Here is a 21,118-nt window from a genome sequence, read left to right as displayed (position 1 = left end):
AATGTATTTTATTACTTATTACTAACAAACTAGAGCAATGAGAAACAAAGTAAAACCACTTTCTGCTCATCCACCCTCTTCTATGTCCTCCCTGAGCAGTGCAGAGAACAGTCAATTAGGGCTGCAGACAGTCCTTGATGCTTCATCACTGCTCCTTCAGGGCCACTCTCTGCCCATGCTCCAGAGTGGTGTCCCTCCTACAAACGCCATCCTTCCCAAATGGAACCTGTGTGGGCTTCCCACAGACAGCAGCTCTGCTCCAACGCAGGTCCCCCATGTGCAGCAGCTCCCCCCACACCCCCTGCTCCTGCATGGGCTCCTCTCCACGGGCTGCAGCTCCAGCCCAGGGCCTGCTCCTGTGGGGGCTCTCCATGGGCCGCAGCCTCCTCCAGGCCACATTCACCTGCTCCACCGGGAGCTCCTCCATGGGGTGCAGCGTGGAGATCTGCTCCATGTGGGACCCATGGGCTGCAGCACGACAGCCTGCTCCACCAGGGGCCTCTTTATTTTTATGATAATCCATTTCAATGACATTTTTAATCAAAAAGATATCTCACCATTTCCTCCAATAGCAACAGAAATTCACCCTTAATGGGATGCTTTTAAATTTCAGGGTACAACCATACCTTATGTGACACACTGCAATGAAAATCAGGTTTACCTTTGAGGCACTGTACTTTCTTTGTAATTTCAGTCAAAACAGTAATTAATTACAAGAACTTATCTGATGGAAGCTGACTCCTGAAAAAGGCTTCATGAACATATTTGAGATGGCTAAACACACCTGGTGGCTGCACTTTTTATTCAATCACCAAAGAGTAATAAGTGAGCTTCAGGGAGTAAATTGCTTCTTTTGCATTATCTTTTCTTGAACATATGGCTCATGTGGTGTCAGTGATCTATTTTCTTGTGCATCCAGTTTACTTTTTGACTTCAGCAACCACAAGACCACTTAATCAAACCAAGGTTAACCCAGAGACCAGGTTATAATTCATGGATAAGGGATACTAAATTTTATAGTATTTAAAATAAAAGGCAGATTTAATACAGTTATCTGTGGCTCTAGGGAGATTAAGGGAGTATTGCTTCAAATTAATTAACTATCATGCAGAAAAATTTCTGACACCATAAATGTGCCATCTATGTGTGTCAATTATAGATCTTCTTCAAAGGGGCAGGATATATTAGACTAATGGGAAACTTGTCACTCGATCCTCAATCTTAAACCCTGTAACCTTGACCTTTACAGAAACAGGTTTCTTGTGCACCTTGAGGACTGTTACTCAACAATGACCTGTTTGGTTAGCCTTCACCGTACCTTTTTGTCATGACATATGTTTATATGCCCTTCATTTTACACAGGATGAAAATTTTATGTGGAAATCCAGCCAAGACATGGTTCAACTTCTTAAAGTGTCCATGGATACCAAAAGTACTTTTACTAAAAAAAAGCAGCATAAAGAGACTAACTACTGCTTTTGTAGTAAAAAGATTGTCTCAGAGCAAACTGTGCTGTAGCAAGTTTTTGCAAGAGTAAACAGGGGTTTATCAAAGGTTTTAGCTTTAACATTTAAAGAGAAGACAGATGCTAATGAAAGGAAAAACACTGAGGTTTTGATGGCAGGGCCAAAACGGAAGGAAGTGTATTAGTGGACAGCTGTGGCAGCCTAGAGAAGCAACCTCTATAAGCAACTACTTGAAGTCCAGGGCTCAACACAGCCATCATCAGATTCTGCTGAAGGGGTGAAGATTTTAGAGCAGCATTCCAGAGAAAAGTAAAGGGTAAAAAACAAAAGCACCGGGGCATCATCTAGTGGGTGACCTGGCCCATAGCAGGGGCTTGAAACTAGTTGGTCCTTAAGGTCCCTTCCAACCCAAACCATTCTATGATGCTATGACAATGACATTTGAACTTAGGATAAGGGAAAGGGACAAAATATACTCCAGGTCTCCCCTATAGTCTCCTATCTAGTCACCTACCAGGAGGTACAGCCTTGAAGGCAATAATAACATAAGTACACCCAGATCTTGATAACATTAACAATTCATCTTGTTCTGTTTTTAAATGCCTGACAGTGGTTTTCTACCCTTTCTCATTCATAAAATACTTTATCTTTTAAAATAATCTATATGGAGTGTCTCCAGCTGCTCTGAGAGTTACTCTTTGGGATAGAAAATATCTAAACAAAACATTTAAAGAAAAACAGGGAACCTCATAAGCTAAATCAGGCCCTTCATAAATGACAATTACATAACAATTATGTATTTCAGCCATAACTTCTGAGAATGGTTCTACTCTTTTTTCTGTACTGTGCAGGCTGAACATTACCACTGTTGATTACTAACAGTAAAAGTTTACTGAGTAACCTCAGTGTCTTCCAGAGTTTGCCAAACTTTTTATTCAATCCATACACATGCTGCAGTATTATGAGATCACGATTACCCAATTTTCCTTCCATTTACTTTTAATTTTATCCTAAGTGAATATTTTTAGTCTAAGCAGCTTGAGTTAAAGCAGTAATTTTCCCTCTCATCAGTCCATGTAAGCCTTCACTTTCAACATTTACTGTGCATATCAGAAAAATCACTTACATTAAATATAAGTTCTGGTATGTTTTACCCATAAGGAAAGAAGTGTGCCTAGAAACACTTTTCTTTTAAATGCATACAGTGTCAAGAGCACAGAATATTATGAAAAACAGAACAGAATATTATGAAAAAATGTTAAAGCTTTAGGGGAACAATTTCACTTTTTTCTCTCTCTAAAAATAAAAAATAAATAATAATAATTTTTAGGTTTAACAAGAAACTGAAGTTTCTTTTCTGATTATTTCTGTTCCTGAGAAATCACTGTAAACTAATACAGAGCAAAAAAGGCTTAAAGTTTTGACCATTAAGATTTTTACTTAACATATTTCTGCCTTCTATACTACCCAAACAACTCATTCAGTAGACAGAAAAATCTTCTACTGCCATTTATCAAAATGTTCATTTATTAGTCATCACAGACAGTTGATGAGAGGAAGAGAGAGACACGGTGCAAGGCTCCATCATCATATGATGTTCAGAACAGGTGGTAAGTCAGGACATATTAGAACTGCTATATTGATAGCAGTTAAACAACATATGAGATATGTTGTTTAGTACTCTAGCTTTTGCCCTGAATATTTTAATAAACTGTTTTGTTGGTTTTTTTTTTTTGTTTGTTTGTTTGTTTGTTTTAAGGAAACAAATCTTTTTGTTCAAAAGACATTTTGATCGAAACTTCTTTGGCAAACTTTATTGGCTGGCACATATTATAGAGCAACTTGAGATAATCCGTGTAGAGTTGGAAGCTCTCAAAAACCCAGGAGTATTTTGCTAATATCAAAATGAGATTGTTCAATTTAATTAATTGCCAAAGTCAATAGAACCTGTGAAAAGACACTTGTGTTTGTTCTTCGCAGAGGTGGATTGCCAGGTAAGAGGGAATCAGATGGGCGTGCAGGCAGACAGCTGAATTAGTCTCTGTACAGCATGGCTGGTGACAAAACAGAACTGGTAATTCATTAACAAAATTCCAACTTTGTGCTCTCAAAGACTACATTGCTTGCCACCTGGAAAGAGAATATATAGGAAGGCAGCCAACAAAGCACACTGAGAACACAACTTGTAATACGAATGAAATTGAATTCTTACTTACATAAAGATGCCTACTTACTTTTGTCAGGTCACTAAACTAGATTGTAATTACAAAACTGTTAACAGTAGTTTTAGATAATACCCAAAATTTGGAGATTAAGGGAATAGTGATAAGTTTATTATATACACAAAAGAATCTTTAGAAGCTTTAGAGGTGAGTAATCTAACATTAAGTAGCATTAAACACAGTCAAAGAGCTACCAAAAAAAAGTAAGAAAAATTAAATCCGTTCTGAATCTGATTTGTAGGGCAGAACACATCTATATTTCAGAAAACACTGAAAAATATCCCAGAAGAACTGGATTTATGAAAAGCCACTGAAGCCATCTAAGTTAGGAATCAAATGCAGCTACATGTATGACAGGCTGATTTAGGTCTGCATCTCCACGCTTTTGTCTGTAAAGGTTTATGCCAAAAAACAGAGATCGAATATCATTTGTTTCTATTCTCTTCCAGCTGTTCAGACTCAAAATGTTCCATATAAACAATTAAATTCTATGATATTGATCCAAACTGAAATGATGCTCTCAAAGTTTCGGTATTCGCATGTCCCTTCTCTGCAGATTGTAATTTTTCATCATTGGCTTCTTACAGAACAATTAGCTTGGTGGCAGCACTGATTGGAGAGATCATGAGATGAATTATAGCATTAGTACTGTGATAAATTTTAAGGTTTTGTGCTGAGCTAGTGGAATTAGTATGACAAATTGCAAGTGATGGCTGCAAATGATCTGAGGAATCCCAGCCTGGAGCATGTAACTGCCTGTGAATTTGCTGAGTGTTTCTGCCCGTGGAAACACTTTCTAGCAATTTCAGAAAGATAAGAAGGACCATAATAGAATCCTGCCTGAAAGAGGACTTTTTTTTTTCTAGTTACATTTGCCATTCCTTCAGGTGGTCTTCACTTTATGAATTTTATGAACAAATGGAGCTTTAGACTCCATTTAGACTCTGTAGCTTAGACCCAGCTTTCCCAAAACTTCCAGCACCCTCACTAGCTGACAACACATAGGGCAATGAAGCACTACTCTCATATTCATAAAGAATCAAAAGAGTATTCGGAAAATGTCTTATTCATTCACTGGCTAACTTCCTACTCTGTAAACTTGTTTTAATAGCTTTTTCTTTAGTCTAAAGACCAAGGTAATGTTAATATACGTGTTTAAGGAAGCATTTTCAGAAAAATTATACTATTATCTGAATGCTTTCCATTTTCCCTTTCATTAAGTTTCTGTGATACAAAATTGCCAATAAGTCACTGTGTGATTTACTGGTGAGATAGAAACATACTCTTTTCCAATCATATGGAAAAAGTATATCCATATTTTTGGAAAGTACTAGCATTCAGATATGCCTGAGGCTTTCAGTTTTATGAGATAAATGTTTGGGAAGCATGGGAATAGTTTTTGTTGCTGACGTTGTAACCCTAGCAGAAGCACCCAGCCCAGGATGTTCCATCAGCACTGCTAGGATGCCAGAAATGAATCTGTTACCAGCAGTATAGTAGCCAGCCACAACAGCCCTCAGCCTTCCCCAAGACAGAATCACAGAATCACAGAATCTCTAGGTTGGAAGAGACCTCAAGATCATCGAGTCCAACCTCTGACCTAACACTAACAGTCCCCACTAAACCATATCCCTAAGTTCTACATCTAAACGTCTTTTGAAGACTTCCAGGGATGGTGACTCAACCACCTCCCTGGGCAGCCTGTTCCAATGTCTAACAACCCTTTCAGTAAAGAAATTCTTCCTAACATCTAACCTAAAACTCCCCTGGCGCAACTTTAGCCCATTCCCCCTCGTCCTGTCACCAGGCACATGGGAGAACAGGCCAACCCCCACCTCGCTACAGCCTCCTTTAAGGTACCTGTAGAGAGTGATAAGGTCACCCCTGAGCCTCCTTTTCTCTAGGCTGAACAAGCCCAGCTCCTTCAGCCGCTCCTCATAGGACTTGCTCTCCAGGCCCCTCACCAGCTTCGTCGCCCTTCTCTGGACCCGCTCAAGCACCTCGATGTCCTTCTTGTAGCGAGGGGCCCAGAACTGAACACAGTACTCGAGGTGCGGCCTCACCAGAGCCGAGTACAGGGGGACGATCACCTCCCTAGCCCTGCTGGTCACAGTGTTTCTGATACAAGCCAGGATGCCGTTGGCCTTCTTGGCCACCTGAGCACACTGCTGGCTCATATTCAGCCGACTGTCCACCATCACTCCCAGGTCCTTCTCTGCCTGGCAGCTCTCCAGCCATTCCTCTCCCAGCCTGTAGCTCTTCTTGGGGTTATTGCGCCCCAGGTGCAGGACCCGGCACTTGGCCTTGTTAAACTTCATACAGTTGACCTCAGCCCATCGGTGCAGCCTATCCAGATCCTCCTGCAGAGCCTTCCTACCCTCAAGCAGATCGACACACGCACCTAGCTTGGTGTCATCTGCAAACTTACTGAGGGTGCACTCAATGCCCTCATCCAGATCATTGATGAAGATGTTAAAGAGGACCGGCCCCAGCACCGAGCCCTGGGGGACGCCACTAGTGACTGGCCTCCAACTGGACTTGGCTCCATTTACCACAACTCTCTGGGCCCGGCTATCCAGCCAGTTTCTAACCCAACGAAGCGTGCGCCAGTCCAAGCCAAGAGCAGCCAGTTTCTTGAGGAGAATGCTGTGGGAAACGGTGTCAAAAGCCTTGCTGAAGTCAAGGTAGACCACATCCACAGCCTTTCCCTCGTCCACCCAGCGCGTCACTTTGTCGTAGAAGGAGATCAGGTTCGTCAAGCAGGATCTGCCCTCCATAAACCCATGCTGACTGGGCCTGATCGCCTGCTTGCCCTTCAAGTGCCGCATGATGACTCCCAAGAGGATCTGCTCCATGAGCTTCCCTGGTACTGAGGTCAAACTGACCGGCCTGTAGTTCCCCGGGTCTGCCCTCCGGCCCTTCTTGTAGATGGGCGTCACGTTTGCTAGCCGCCAGTCAGCTGGGACCTCCCCCGATAGCCAGGACTGCTGATAAATGATGGATAGGGGCTTGGCCAGCTCCTCTGCCAGTTCTCTCAGTACTCTTGGGTGGATCCCATCCGGCCCCATCGACTTGTGCACATCCAAGTGCCGTAGCAGGTCACCAACCAGTTCTTCGTGGATGGTGAGGGCCACATCCTGCTCCCCGTCCCCTTCCACCAGTTCTGGGTACTGGGTATCCAGAGAGCAACCGGTTCTACCACTAAAGACTGAGGCAAAGAAGGCATTGAGCACCTCCGCCTTTTCCTCATCTCTTGTAACTAAGTTTCCCCCCGCATCCAGTAAAGGATGGAGATTCTCCTTAGTCCTCCTTTTTGTGTTGATGTATTTATAAAAGCGTTTTTTGTTATCTTTAACGGCAGTAGCCAGCTTGAGCTCCAGATGAGCTTTGGCCTTCCTAATTTTGTCCCTGCACAGCCTCGCTACATCCTTATAGTCCTCCCTAGTGGCCTGCCCAATTTTCCAAAGATTATAAACCCTCTTTTTCCTCCTAAGCTCAAGCCACAATTCTCTGTTGAGCCAGGCTGGTCGTCTTCCCCGGTGGCTCATCTTTGGGCACATGGGGATAGACCGCTCCTGTGCCATTAGGATTTGCCTCTTGAATAGCACCCAGCCTTCCTGAACCCCTCTGCCCTTCAGAACCGCCTCCCATGGGACTCCACCAACCAGTGTCCTGAGCAGCCTAAAGTCAGCCCTCCGAAAGTCCAATACAGTGGTTTTACTGGTTCCCTTCCTGGCCCCGCCAAGAATAGAGAACTCCACCATTTCGTGGTCACTCTGCCCAAGACTGTTCCCGACAATCACATCCTCCACCAGTCCTTCTCTGTTTGTGAAGAGAAGGTCTAGCAGGGCACCACCCCTGGTAGGTTCACTAATCAGCTGCGTCAGGAAGCTATCTTCCACTTTCTCCAGAAACCTCCTAGACTGCTTCCTCTGGGCTGTGTTGTGCTTCCAGGATATGTCAGGGAAGTTGAAGTCCCCCACGAGTACAAGCGCTGACGATTTCGCAACTTCTGTCAGCTGCCTGTAGAACTCCTCATCTGTCTCCTCATCCTGGTTCGGCGGTCTATAGCAGACCCCGACCAGGACACTAGCCTTGTTGTCCCTGCCGATCCTAACCCAAAGGGACTCGACCTTGTCATTCCTAGCCTCGAGTTCTACAACATCGAAAGACTCTCTAATATAGAGAGCCACACCGCCACCCCTTCCATGCTGCCTGTCCCTTCTGAAGAGCCTATAGCCAGGCATCGCAGCACTCCAGTCATGAGACTGGTCCCACCACGTTTCCGTGATGGCAACCAAGTCGTAGCCTGCCCGCTGCACGATGGCTTCCAGCTCCTCCTGTTTGTTACCCATGCTGCGTGCATTGGTGTAGATGCACTTCAGCTGGGCCTTTACCTTATCCTCCGGCCTTGCCACTGCTCCCCCTGGTACAGCCCCAACAGTCCTCGCTCCAGCCCCATCCCCCTTCTTACCTAGTTTAAAGCCCTATCAATGAGCCCCGCCAGCTCCTGGCCCAGGATCCTTTTTCCCCTAAAGGATAGGGACCCGTCTACGGCCACCAGACCAGGTGCTGAGTAAACTGCCCCATGGTCGAAAAACCCAAGATTTCTGCGTAGGCACCAGCCCCGGAGCCACGTGTTTAACAGGTGGGCTTTCGTTGTCCTCTCCGTACCCCTCCCTGTCAACGTAGGGACGGACGAAAAAACTACTTGCACTCCTGCTCCGTCCACTAACCGTCCCAGTCCCCTAAAGTCTCTTTTGATAGCCTTCAGGCTTCTGTTGTCAATGTCATCAGTGCCCGCCTGGATTATCAGGAGCGGATAATAATCAGAGGGACGCACCAGGTTGGGGAGCTTCCTGGCCACGTCCCTGACCCTGGCCCCAGGGAGGCAGCAGACTTCCCTACGGGTAGGGTCAGGCCGACAAATAGGGCCCTCTGTCCCCCTAAGGACAGAGTCTCCCACGACAATCACCCTTCTTTCTTTCTTGGTGGAGGCAGTTCTGATGCGTGGAGTCGACCTCCTCGCCCTAGGCATCCTCCTGGGAACACTTTCTATCTCTTCCTCAGCTACCGGTCTCTCAATCTCCAGGGCCTCAAACCTGTTTTGTAAGGGCACCTGGGAAGGTGGGGCCGGAGGGGGAGGGCATCGCCTGCCACGTCGCACAGGGACCTGTCTCCACTCCTCCTCAGCTCCCAGATCCCCTCCCTCAGCCCGACGGCGACAGGGCAAGGGGTCCACCCCCGTTTGGGGTGTCTCACCCCGGTACCTCTCCTTGATGCCCTGCAGGGAGTTGCTCCAGAAGTCAATCTCCCGCTCACACTCCCTAATGTCCCTCAGCCTCTCCACCTCCTCCTTGAGCTCCGCCACCATGCGGACCAGGTCATCCATCCTATTGCACCAAGACCTTGGTGCAATAACTACCCAGAGCTCCATTTTTTTTTCTGGTTTCAAAAAAGTAGTATTACCAAGCAAGCTCACACTGGACCTGGTGAAGTTTCCCTTTCCCACCACCTACAGTCACAGATCTTCCCTGACCAGATACCAACTACTGATAATCCCAAACAGGGGACCTGCAACAGCTTCTGTGGGCTGGATGGAAACGCAACGAGCACAAACATTTTTGAAAATAGTTTCCTTCCTAACAATATTTTTGTTCAAAATCCAGCCTTCGGGTGTAACTATACAAGAACTACCTCTTCCTTAGATAGTGATGAGAAAGAACAAAACACTTTTATATCTATTTCCAAGAAAGCAAAAGAATGGCAACCGAGGTATGAACTGAACGTATTACCACTAGACACTAAAACCTGGAGAGATGAAAAACTAATTTCTTGAACTCTGTAAAATCCATTACTTTAAGAATATTGAAGTCTCATCTGCTTGCTTTTTCCATGTTTGCAAGTCCAAAAGAGCTAGCTGAGAATGATTTGACAGTCAGAGTACAAACGATTCACTAGGAACAAAGTCACCCAGTCAGCACATGCAGGCAAGGTCCAAGGACCTGCTTTTACACTCACAAGATCCTCAGGGGCATTTATTGAAATTCCATTAGGAAACCGGCTATTTTAACATTTCCCTTTCTCAATGTTAGTATTCTACAAGAACATATTTAAAGTTGTCTATTTGGAACTAAGTGTACTAGCTTGAGAAACTCTTTGACTTGCTGGGCAAGTCATAATATCCCACTTGGTACCACTTGTATGAACTGTGCTCTGTTGGTTCAGGGCTCTCCCCAAGACCAGTTTCCCCATGTAATTATTTCCTCATTTTATTCTAGTTGGACTTGAGGAATATTGAACCACTTCTCCTTCAAGTGTATTTGTTAAGAATAAACATCTTTATAATTACCATTATTGGCAAGGGTAAAGGATTTACTCTAATTAAGCCAGTATGAAACTAATTATCCAGTGCATTTATATAAAACTTTAATTCCATGTTCAGCTGTGTTTAGCTCCTTTTATAAAGTTCCCAGTAAGCTAATAACCTTTTGTATGTCTTGTTTCTCTGGAAGAATTAAGCATCCCTCCTTCTTGGGGCTGCATTTAAATCTTAGTACTGAGAGACCCTGTTTTCACATGGGTCATTGCTTTATTGGTCTGCTCCGTGGAAAATGTTTATTGAGCTGTAGTGACACCGAAAACATAAAGTGAACTTGGCTTTTAAGGACCCTCCTGAGCATTCAACAGTCAGATGACCAACCAATAAATCCCACACCTCCCGCAGGGCTTTGTGCCCAACTCATTCTTCATCAGCCATGCACGACCCTAGAGCCGAAGCAGTCTCAGGACTTTGTCTGAGTGAAATGAAATGTTGGCTGGTGTCTGCTTTTTGCTCAGAAACTCCCCCAGGCTCTATCCCTAGTGCCGAGGTCATTTTCGTACCCTTGGAGACATTATGCCTCCAAAGGGAGAGCACAAACTGGAGGGAATCTGGTACACAGACAGCTTCATAGCCTAAAAGCCAGCAGGCTAGGGTGAGTAAGCCTTAGGCCCGCCCCATTCAGGTTTATCACTCTGAAGCATGATGAATTCCACATTTTCTTAAATTACTTTAGATTGTAATGAGATAAGGCACACATGCTATGCTTGACAGGCAGCGAAGGCTTCACAATGCTAATATTATCTTAATGCAATCCAAACATTGTTCATACAGACTGCTGAAACAAAGATTACTTTTCTTTGGGGGTAGATGCTCTCTTTCCTCGGTTTATCTTTCACCATCCGCTTCAGAAAGATACAGCTACTGAATTTATTGTGAACTGTGCACACAGAACAGCGAGGGGCTGCAGGCCCCCTTGGCTAGACTTTGGTTAACCATAACCCAAGCCAATAGCCACAGCCATTTGTTGCAGGGCTGCATTGCCTGAGTGGAGATTTGTCAGCTCAGTGCTATGCAGTTCCTTATATTTGAGCTGATGCTTTGACAATCACAATCAATAAGACATTTTTGGAGAGCTGGTAGATAATTACTCTTTTGACTCTCCTCAAACACATGATCTCCAGTAAACTTTTCTGCCCATTTGTTTATTGACCAGCATGGTAATGTTATCTATTAAACTCCATTCAACCATCAGGTAATACAAACACATTCGTGCAGCTGGATGCAGTCAGAAAGGCCAGGCACACTATTACTGCAGTTTATGTATTTTCAGAGACCATTAGCAGCCTCAAATTGGTATTAGACAGGAAGAAAAAGGATTCTAACAGGAGGACCAAATTATTTCTTGCTGGAATAGAGGAATGATGGGCACATAAGGATTGTTTAACAGATTCATCTAAGCCCTTACCTTTCTATTAGCAAAAAAGAGAAAAGTCAGTCGGTCTTCAGGGGTTAAAAAAAAAAAAAAAAATTGCTGTAAGGAATTTCTTGACAAACAAGAGTTAGAAACTGCAGGTATCTTATGCAAAGCTCCTCATTCACCTTATCCCAGCACTGGAATCACTTTTAACATGGAAACCTGTTTGTCCTTTGGTGATTCCCTGATAACACAGTCAGCAGAAGCAAAGCAAATTAACAAAAATATCTTGAGCAAGAAATAGAAGAAGTAGCAGTATGACAGCCAAAGCCTCAGAAGACTGAAGGGAAAGAGGACATAAGTAACTGAAGATGCAAATAGGCCTCTGCCCTGCACCTGTGTGCTACAGCTAGTAGCAAATCTAGGCAGGAGACAACTTGTTCCTGATGATATCTGCTATTGTAGTATTTGCTGTTTTAATAGTCTTGACTTAGTTCAGGAAGATGAGTTTAAATAATGAAATTCTGTTCCAGGAGGTTGAGGAATCACACACCTGCATGAAGCACATGAAGTGTTTTAAAGGAAACCCAAAAAAGCACTAATATTTTATTCAGTTTCACAATCACACTGGAGAAGGCTCCGGGGACACCTCATTGCAGCCTTCCAGTATTTGAAGAGAGCATACAAACAGGAGGGGGAATGCCTGTTTACATGTGTTGGTAGTGATAGGACAAGGGGGAATGGTTTTCAACTAATAAATCAAAGGAGATTTAGGTTAGAAATTAGGAGAAAGTTTTTTACTCAGAGGGTGGTGAGGCACTGGAGTGGGTTGCCCAGAGAGGTTGTGGCTGACCCATCCCTGGAGGCATTCAAGGCCAGGCTGGACACAGCTCTGGGCAGCTTTCTCTAGTGGTTGGCAACCCTGCCCAGAGCAGGGGGGTTGAAACTGGATGATCTGTAAGGTCCTTTTCAACCCAAGCTATTCTATGAAAAAGGAAAAAAAATAAATTGCCAAAATAAAACTGTTATGTATTTGGCATATCTGTTTGTCTAGTAAGTCCTAAAAACCTGACCTAAATTTCCTTGTCAACCATTGAAGAGTAAATTCCAACCTGAGGAATTTCTCTGAAACTTCTTTGGATCTTTCCAGCTGTCACAGCCACAGTCCACATTGCAACCACAAAGCAATCTCTGGCTTTGAAGATTTAATCAACTTATGTAGATTAATGGATTTTAAAGTAGGAAAAAAAAAGTGATTTTTCTTTAGTCTGACTTCCCAATAGCCTCAAATTTAATTAGAGCACATCTACTAGAAAGACATGCAGCCATGATGTATGGTTGTTAAGTATTACTACTACCTATAATTAACAATTGGAAAGGATTAGGCATATCTCTCTTTGCTAAGATATAACTTTTCTAATTTCCACATTGATTGTATCTGTCTGAGACTTTCTACCACCTGCTCTTGTTCTGGGATTTGATTTTTACTTTAGATTCCCTGCCTTCAGTAAGAGCAGAACACTTTAGGACATCCAGCCAAGGCCTAAGTATTGTCCATGACCATTTTGTTCAACCTGCAGCCACATAAGACTATCCCTCCATACAAAGGTAAGTATTGATGTGTGGTGTGCTGGATGTGTGCCGTCCCTGGCGGGAGGGATTTTCCTGCCAGCTCCCTGCTTCGGCACTGAATTGCAGCTAAGTTGATGCTTAACTTGATCTGGAATGTAAGAGCTGAACTATTACAATGATTAGTATGCCATGAGTGATTAAAATTCATTAGTAAAGATAAATGTAGGTTATTTAGCCAAATTTCCATGTAATTGATCCACATTCTTTCCTGGGTACTTCCAGACTTATCCCTTGGTGGATTTAAAATGAAGTATATCATTTAAAATGGATAATTCATGACAAATTATGTGAAGGAAATAAAAGCCATTCATACATAAACTGTTGGTGAAAACTCAAGAGGAATGGAAGTACCATTTAAGAAGCCAAATTTTAGAGCTCCTGCCAGAGCTCATCTGATGCTATTTGCTGATTGAGAGGCAGAAACCTTGCAAGCCAAGGAAGTCAGCATCTGCTCCACTATGCAGCATGTTCTTTGGAGCTCTTCAATTTTGCAAAGCTTTCCTTCTCCACTGACATCTGAATGACATTATAACAACATCAGTAATGCTTTCATTGATTATTAGAACTTATATAAGCAAGCTACAAGATTTGCTGCCACATTTATTGTTCGAAGAATGATGTTGATTTTGGTAAAGTGAAAATCTTGTTAAAATATGCACATATCCATTAGAACAGAAAAGTATTATTATTAAAGCTAACTTGAGAGGTTTGATATCCTACTCTTAAACCTTTTGGGGTGTGGCTATACCAGAGCTGAATTTTGATTGTTGCAATGAAAGATTAAAGCTGAACATCATTATTCTCCTTACTGAACTTCAGGAAAGAATACTAGGAAAAGCATGTGATTTCCTTGACACCCAAGAATGTGACAGAGTCCGCAAATTGAAGAGCAATACTGTAGCCCCTTTTTTTCCTGGTTTTGCACTCTCTCCATGCCAGACTTTACCAAACTTTCAATTGGCCCAGGCTCTGACCTCTTGCTGCAGTCAGATTTTATAACACCAGTGTACTTTACACACTGCTCTGATTTTAGCATCGCCCAGCAGCTAGAGACACAAAGAGAAGCCAGCTTAACTGTGTCCTAAATGGTATGCAGCTAGGTGCCAGAGAGTCATTAGCTCTGTAGTCATCTATCTAACCAAGGATAGACATTCATTTGCAAATGAGTGACCCAAATTCAGACTTTGTGGTTTGAGGGTTTGAAAGAATCTGCAGGATAATTTATTAGTGTCAATATCTGCAGCTTTCCAGATGTTCTTGCTCTGGAACATACACAAAAGAGAAGATCTCAAATGTAATCAATAACGATTTGGGGACACTTTTGTACTAGGAGGCATGAAGCCTGAAAAACTAAAGATGTTCTCCAGAAGAGGATAAAATTAATGAATGACTTTGAATTGAGGCCAGAGGCAGAGAAAAATATCACTGCAATCTTTCCTGCTTATGTCAGAGTAAAGCAAGTCTCTGATCACTACTGCACAAAGAAAGCCACAGAAGCTCTGCCATGGGAAGAGGGACACCTTCCTGAATGCCCAGGCACTATCCCAGAGACACTATCCCTTTCTCAGCCCTACATCATCCTGATGATACATCATCTCAGGCTTCCCTTTACAGGAAAGGGCTTTGTTCAAGAATGGTGGAAGCCTATTGTGTCCCTGCTGTCCTTCACCTGTTTAATGAAGGTGTACTACATGGACACCAGCCCAAGGGATGCCACCCCAGCCAAGATAGCAGTGGTAACCTCTTTTATCGGTCACTTTTTCTTGCCATGTTTTATTTTTTGCACAAAGCCACATTAATCTGGGTTTTACAGGTAATTTGCAATGCTAGATGGGACAATTTAATATAGTTGTACTAAAAAAAAAAAAAAAACAAAAAAACAGAAAACAACAACAAACAAAAAAAACACACAGCCTATGGCAACGACAAATGCAAGTTTGACTTGCTAAGTTATAAAGAACAATTCCTGAAATTAATGTGGATCTTACAGAAATACTGTACATCATCAGCAACTGCTTAGCGTCAAAGAACTGAAAGTGTCTCCAGATACTTCTTGTATAGCGTGTAGGCTCATGCCTGTGAATCTCTGCTCCTTTTTCTCCTGAAAAGGGTCATCTATTCTGTAGACGCATCTACAGATATATAGTGCCCAGTATCTATCATTTTAATTCGTCTGTCCTCCCTGTTTTACGGAGGGAAGCCATGGTTATAGCAGAAATGAGCAGATGGCTGTAAAGTGTCCACAACAAAGTGTCCACATGACAAGTGAGGCATGTCACTGGAATTTAGAAAAAAAAAAAGTCTGCCTTCCACATGACAGTCACAGAAGTAAGAAAATTGGAACAAACTGAAAAGGTGAGGCAAAATATTTCTACTGTATTTCTATCTGTATTCAAAATGATTTATTTATGCTCTATGAAATCAATGCCATTAACCTCCATCTGCTCCAGGAGATGGGTTCTACCCCAAAACATAAAGAGACATATCTGGAGCACCATGCAAACATCTACCTACCAGAAAACAGCCTCATCCACATTTTATATACACGTGCAGGAAAATCCTGAGCAGGTGAATCAGCAGTGGATGACAGCTCACCTGTGGTCCAGGGGAAAGGCTGCTTTGGTACCACGTGCCCTGAGTAATTGTTATGCTCTGCATGGCAGATGCAGGCAAGATTTAAGCATTTTCATCCCACAGTCAAGTTTTCAGAGAGATCAAACTTCTGTCTTGGAAGATTGCCTGAGTATCCCTCTTCTGCTTGGCAATAAAAATAGGATAGTCAAAAAGAAAGGCAGTCTCTGCTTTCTGTCTGCAGACAAGTAAAACTCAGCTTAGAGCATTTCAGTCAGCTGCAGGCTGCTCCTCTAGCTCAGCCCTCTGCCATGGTCCTATTTCAATTAAATAGGAAGTGACCCTGAAGTCAGGCAAATTTAGGTAATGAGAGCATCACGGCACACAGCCATCTGTCAGTGAGAAGCTCCCAGGTGTCTAATGAAGTTGTGGGGGCACAACACCCAGCCCATCAATAAAACAATCCACAAAACCCCACACTTATTGTCCAAGTTCCAAACAGGCTTTTTGGTTAGCACAACACCATAATAACTGAGGAAGAAAAAAAGTCATATGTATAATTAGCTATTAGCCTACTTGATATTAAGTACCTAGAATAAAACTATTTAATACCTAACACTTAATAAGAATTATATGGATGATTCTAAATAGAATTAGACATTAATACTTTGTGACTTGAGATATTCCAGACTATTATAACCTACATGAATGCACTTCTAAACACCTTTTTCCACAACATAGGGAAGTTTGACAAGGGACAGCAGCCATAGACTTGGATTAATTTTTGTTATTTTGAGTTAATAGCTGTCTGTACCAGCAGGATCTACTACATGCTGAAACTCCAGGAAAAAGGTAGCAGGACTATGCATTCACAAAACAGGTGATCATACAGCAAGAATCACATTCAACAGGTGGGAAGGGTTATGCACATGGGACAACACACAATGTGGTCGGTGGGGTTCTAGCAAGAAAGCCTGGACATCAGAGCAGTACCTCTGGAAGAAAGGAGAGTCAGACTAGACTAGTGGTCTTCCAGGATTTTGTTGTAAAATAACCATGTGCTATTATGCTTAGTGTAAAAAGAATTCAGTAGCAATTCACTTTGATGGTATTGATGCAACTGTTCTTTTCCAAAGAATATTGTCATGCATCCAATATGACATGTACATTTTCCCTAGGAATATACCATGCAGAGGAGGAAGGCATTTTCCACAGGCTCATTTATCCACAAAGAAATAATAAATACAAAAAAAAAATCTTAAATTCAGTTCCTCTTAAGACACTTAAAACACTGCTTCTGTGCGAATGATAAACAGCCCTAAGCATTAGAAACTATTTCTGTCAAATTAGGAGTGAAGAAACTCCTGCTGATAAATGTGGCCTCTAAAAAGAACTGTTATCAAAAAAAAAAAAAAAAAAAAAAAAAAAAAAAAAAAAAAAAAAACACAAATCCTTCCATGATCAAATTGGTTTTACATTTCATTGAACAAAAGCTACAAGTCAATAGCTTGTAACATTGAATTTCTAATGAATTTTCTGGTATCTGTTACTGTGACTCCAGAAAGCTTCCTGGTGTGACCCGTGTGCAATTGCACTACTGCAGGCAAAGAGTTGAGGCTCAGGTACAGCAGAGCCACGGGGGACCTCTGAGCACCAGGATGGCAACTTGCTTCTGTAGCACAGGCCTTCACTGTAACAAGCACCGAACAAAGAGAGAGGAAAACAGCTTCTGCCTAGTGGAGTTTACAGGCAGAACAGCGAAAGGGAAGATGAGATACTTTTATCCTGAAGCCCTTTCATGTCTTTCACTGGTGTTATCAGGAATAACAAAATAGCCTTTACAGGTGATTAAAAGTGATTCAACCTATGAATATCCCAGACGACTCTCAACCCCACTATCTGCATTTGCTATGTAGCAGGAAAGAGCAAGAGATTGTATCAGAGCTCGAGTACCAGTGTGAATAATTGATATTAAGATCTGCATAAATGAAACAGTTTGACTGACCTACTTTAAGGCTTCAGGGAGGTCTATATCATAGAATGAGCTAATTTGAGTTTATGACCTGTTTAAGAGTGTAAGCATGCCTGCAAGCACACTTTATCACGGACAATTTCATAGAAAATAATGTACAGCATAATGCTATTATTCCTCAACTATATTTGGCTCCCATTGATTTTAGTAGTGATCAAAGGCAACGCTATTTCTTCATGACCAGAAGTGGCATTTGTTTTAGTAATAAATAAATAAATAAAAAGATAAAAATAAATATTTTCCTTGAAGTGCATAGGCAGATGTCTGTTCATCTCAGAGACTGGTTTCACAGGCAGTTGGAGGTTTGAGATCTAGAGCAGCCTGAGCATGAAGTGGTGTGCTGACAACAGAGAAAGCCCATAGCCACCAAGCCTCTTTTAAGGGCCAACTGTTCAATGAAGCCTGTCTCCAAGCACATTTTTGAGCCACTTCCAGCTCCTATGAACATCTGAGCTGCTCAGCTGTGTGCCTGGTCCTGCTGAAAGCAGACACAAAACTGCCATTTAACTGAAGTAGCAGGAACAAGTGCTTTGCAGAGAGATCTTAAATAATTGTCTTCAGGAACTACTGTTTGATAACAGCAAGCAGCCACAGCAAAAAGAAAATATTGAGCACCGATGTAAAAACCCACAACTGAAAACCCAGCTTATAGCTGGTCTTGCTCTGTCCTAGCAGGAGCCCACAGGGGTTACTGGGAGCACTAACCTAAGCATTTGGAAATGGCCTGAAGCAAACACACAGTTTAGCCTGACGATGTGGTGTGTTTGATGAAAGCACATCACTGACCCACCAACTATCAGCTGTGACACTACACCAAGAGAAGGCCCAGGAGACTCCGTGGATCTTTAGTTGCCCGAGCATTTTATGATTAGCTTCCCCTTTGAACCTAACCCTTATTCCTTTAACACATTTGGGGAGAGTAAGTTATATCTCTTTGCCCTCATCTGAAACTAAGTGAAAATTCAGTGTGATGGGGAGGTGACAGGAAAGCTTTTAGTGGAGTTCAACTGACAACAAGATATATTTTTGTCCCTCTCTCCCCTAGCAAACCCATTGAAATTCAGGTCACAGGATTGGTTTAGATCATTTGCACCTGTTAGTTCTGGTGTTTAAACAAATTCTTCACAACCTTGATGCACATACATGAATGTCAGCAGCTCTACCAGTGAAAATTTAGCAGAGGAAAAGCAAGCTTCTAGGCCTTAATGTATGATTTACTTCACAAGGCTCTGAGGGTATTATACATTGCACACATTTCTGAACATTAGTGTTAATTACAGTAGTGACTCTCGTTATTTACTATATCACTGCAACATAATGAAACAGACTTCCTATGTTTTAATTTGTAAATACTTTTGTCATGGACACATTTACTGCATAATAAGTGCTTATTCTCTAGCTATTACCAGTACCATTAAACAGTAACTCCCTAAACCACCATGTCATGGCTACATTTTTTAAGAAAGATGTTGGGTAGCACAAGTTTTTCCTCTTATTATTAGTGAGGACAATATATTGGGGGAAATATACACTTACTTGCTCAGCAGTTCTATACGACTCCTTAGAAGCTATCATAAACATTAAGAACATACGGATTCAGAAAATTGACTTTTTCAGAACAATCTTTCCAGAAAAAGAATGCTGGAACACATTAGCAGTCTTAATTTGTTATAAACCATTGCACTTCAAGTTAGAAGCCAACCTTTATTTAACAGCAGATAGAAAAAAGCTTAAGAATACAAACCCAAGAGCTTCACAGTCTATTAAGCATTAGGGAGGAAAAAAAATAAAAATAAAAAAAAATAAAAAAAGAAAGCTGAAGCTCACCAGGAGATCAACTCTCTCTACTGCAGAAACGCTCCACAAACCAAGAGCTAGCAAAAAAACAAGATTAACAGTGGTGCCCCCTAAATTCATAGGAACAAGCAGTTCTGCAATCTCACTGCCTTCCTACTTCAGCTTAGCACATTTCCATCTCAGAGCTAATTTCCACTTACCTTAGGAATTTCCAAACAGAACAGAGGCTGGGTTTCACTCTTCCTGAAAAACATAACTCCACTTACTTGCTATATACTCCTATAGCACTTCTTCTTACACCCTCTCCCCAAACTTGCTAGCTCTCATATCACTGATGCAGTGGGCTGCTTTTGTCTGTGCCTGTGCTTGCTCTCAGTTGCCCTCAGCTGAATACTCAGATCAGCTGTGCTATTCTGGAGTTGCACAGGAGTTTTCCTTTAGATTAAAAGAGGGAACTCTCCCTGATGCTAAAATTAAACTGGACAAAAATTAAAATGGAACCATTTCCCATGTGAACAAGTCACAAAACCAAAACAGTTGCATTGAAATTCTGGGGGAGGTTTCTCACCCCAGTAGAGAATTTATGGTCATAATAGGAAGGTACAAATCACCTACTTGAGAATAAATCCCTTACAGTGGGTATTTGCCTGGCACCAGTGAGCTGGAAGCCTCAAAAGAGCAAGGGTGGAAATCATCTCCACATTCTGGCAGAGGGCTCTGTACACTAAAGTGTATGTAAGTAGTGCAGATTGTTTTCCCTTATTGTTAAAACTCTCAGTTTTATTAATTTATGGAGTTAAAACTATTTTCTAAACCATTACATCCCTGTGAAATGGAATTGCTCTTTTCCAAACAAACCACCACAAAAATATGATGTCTAGCCCTTTGTTTCATGCAATTATCTGTTTAAAGAGGCCAGCTCCAGTCTTTTTCACATTCACTGATTCAGAGGATGTTTTAAGCTGCTTTTTCTTTGTTGAACAATGCCGCAGATATGAACTCCAGCATATTCGCTCAACTGACAGACTTACTGACAGACTTACACCTCTTAGGTTGAAGAATGACACCGTGACATTGGCTGGGTGTTTTTTTTTTCTTTTCTTTTTTTTTTTCTTTTTTTATTTATTTTTATTTTTTATTTTTCAGTGATATATTGACTTCAAGATGAAGTAGAATCTGAATCTTTTATCCTGGCTTCAGTTGGTTGGACTGGAAACAAAGATGAAATGCAGTTGTGTATACACAAATGCTCTGTAATGTTGTTAAGAAATGATGTGCACAGAATTCAGACTAATATAATAGCATTGTATATTCTCTGTCTGGTAACAGAGATAGTTATAACAATATATAATTTGTACACATCACCCTAATAAAGTGGGGGTCCTCTTTTCCAAGTGACCCTTATACAAAGAATTGAATACAGAGTTCAAGGAGAATTGTGACAATAACGTGACTCCAGTGAGGCAAAGCTGTTTGGACTAATAAACCAAACGTTCCCTTGTTGAGATTTCTTCCAGGAATTAAATAATGGGCTTATATCTTAATTAGGATCTCTTCACTCTTAACCCTCCAAATGGTGTCAGAAAGTCACTCTGAGATAGAAATGCTAACAGGAATAGTGGCAAAGCTGGCCTCAGCTATGGTTCTCAAATGGTTCCC

The 21,118-nt window shown here is 42.0% G+C and overlaps 1 long non-coding RNA gene across 1 annotated transcript in view; it reads right to left on the bottom strand.

Moving 5' to 3' along the window:
• Positions 1-19,811, bottom strand: part of LOC106017595 (uncharacterized) — a 43,551-nt gene extending 23,740 nt beyond the window's left edge. Inside the window, exon 1 of the long non-coding RNA XR_001191127.5 lies at positions 19,660-19,811. This is a non-coding gene — a long non-coding RNA (uncharacterized lncRNA). The remainder of the gene's footprint in view (positions 1-19,659) is intronic.
• Between the last annotated feature and the right edge of the window lie 1,307 nt (positions 19,812-21,118).

The sequence above is a fragment of the Anas platyrhynchos genome, chromosome 6, assembly GCF_047663525.1.
Source record: "Anas platyrhynchos isolate ZD024472 breed Pekin duck chromosome 6, IASCAAS_PekinDuck_T2T, whole genome shotgun sequence".
Classification (NCBI taxonomy): Eukaryota; Metazoa; Chordata; class Aves; order Anseriformes; family Anatidae; genus Anas; species Anas platyrhynchos.
This window is presented reverse-complemented; position numbering and strand designations above follow the sequence as displayed.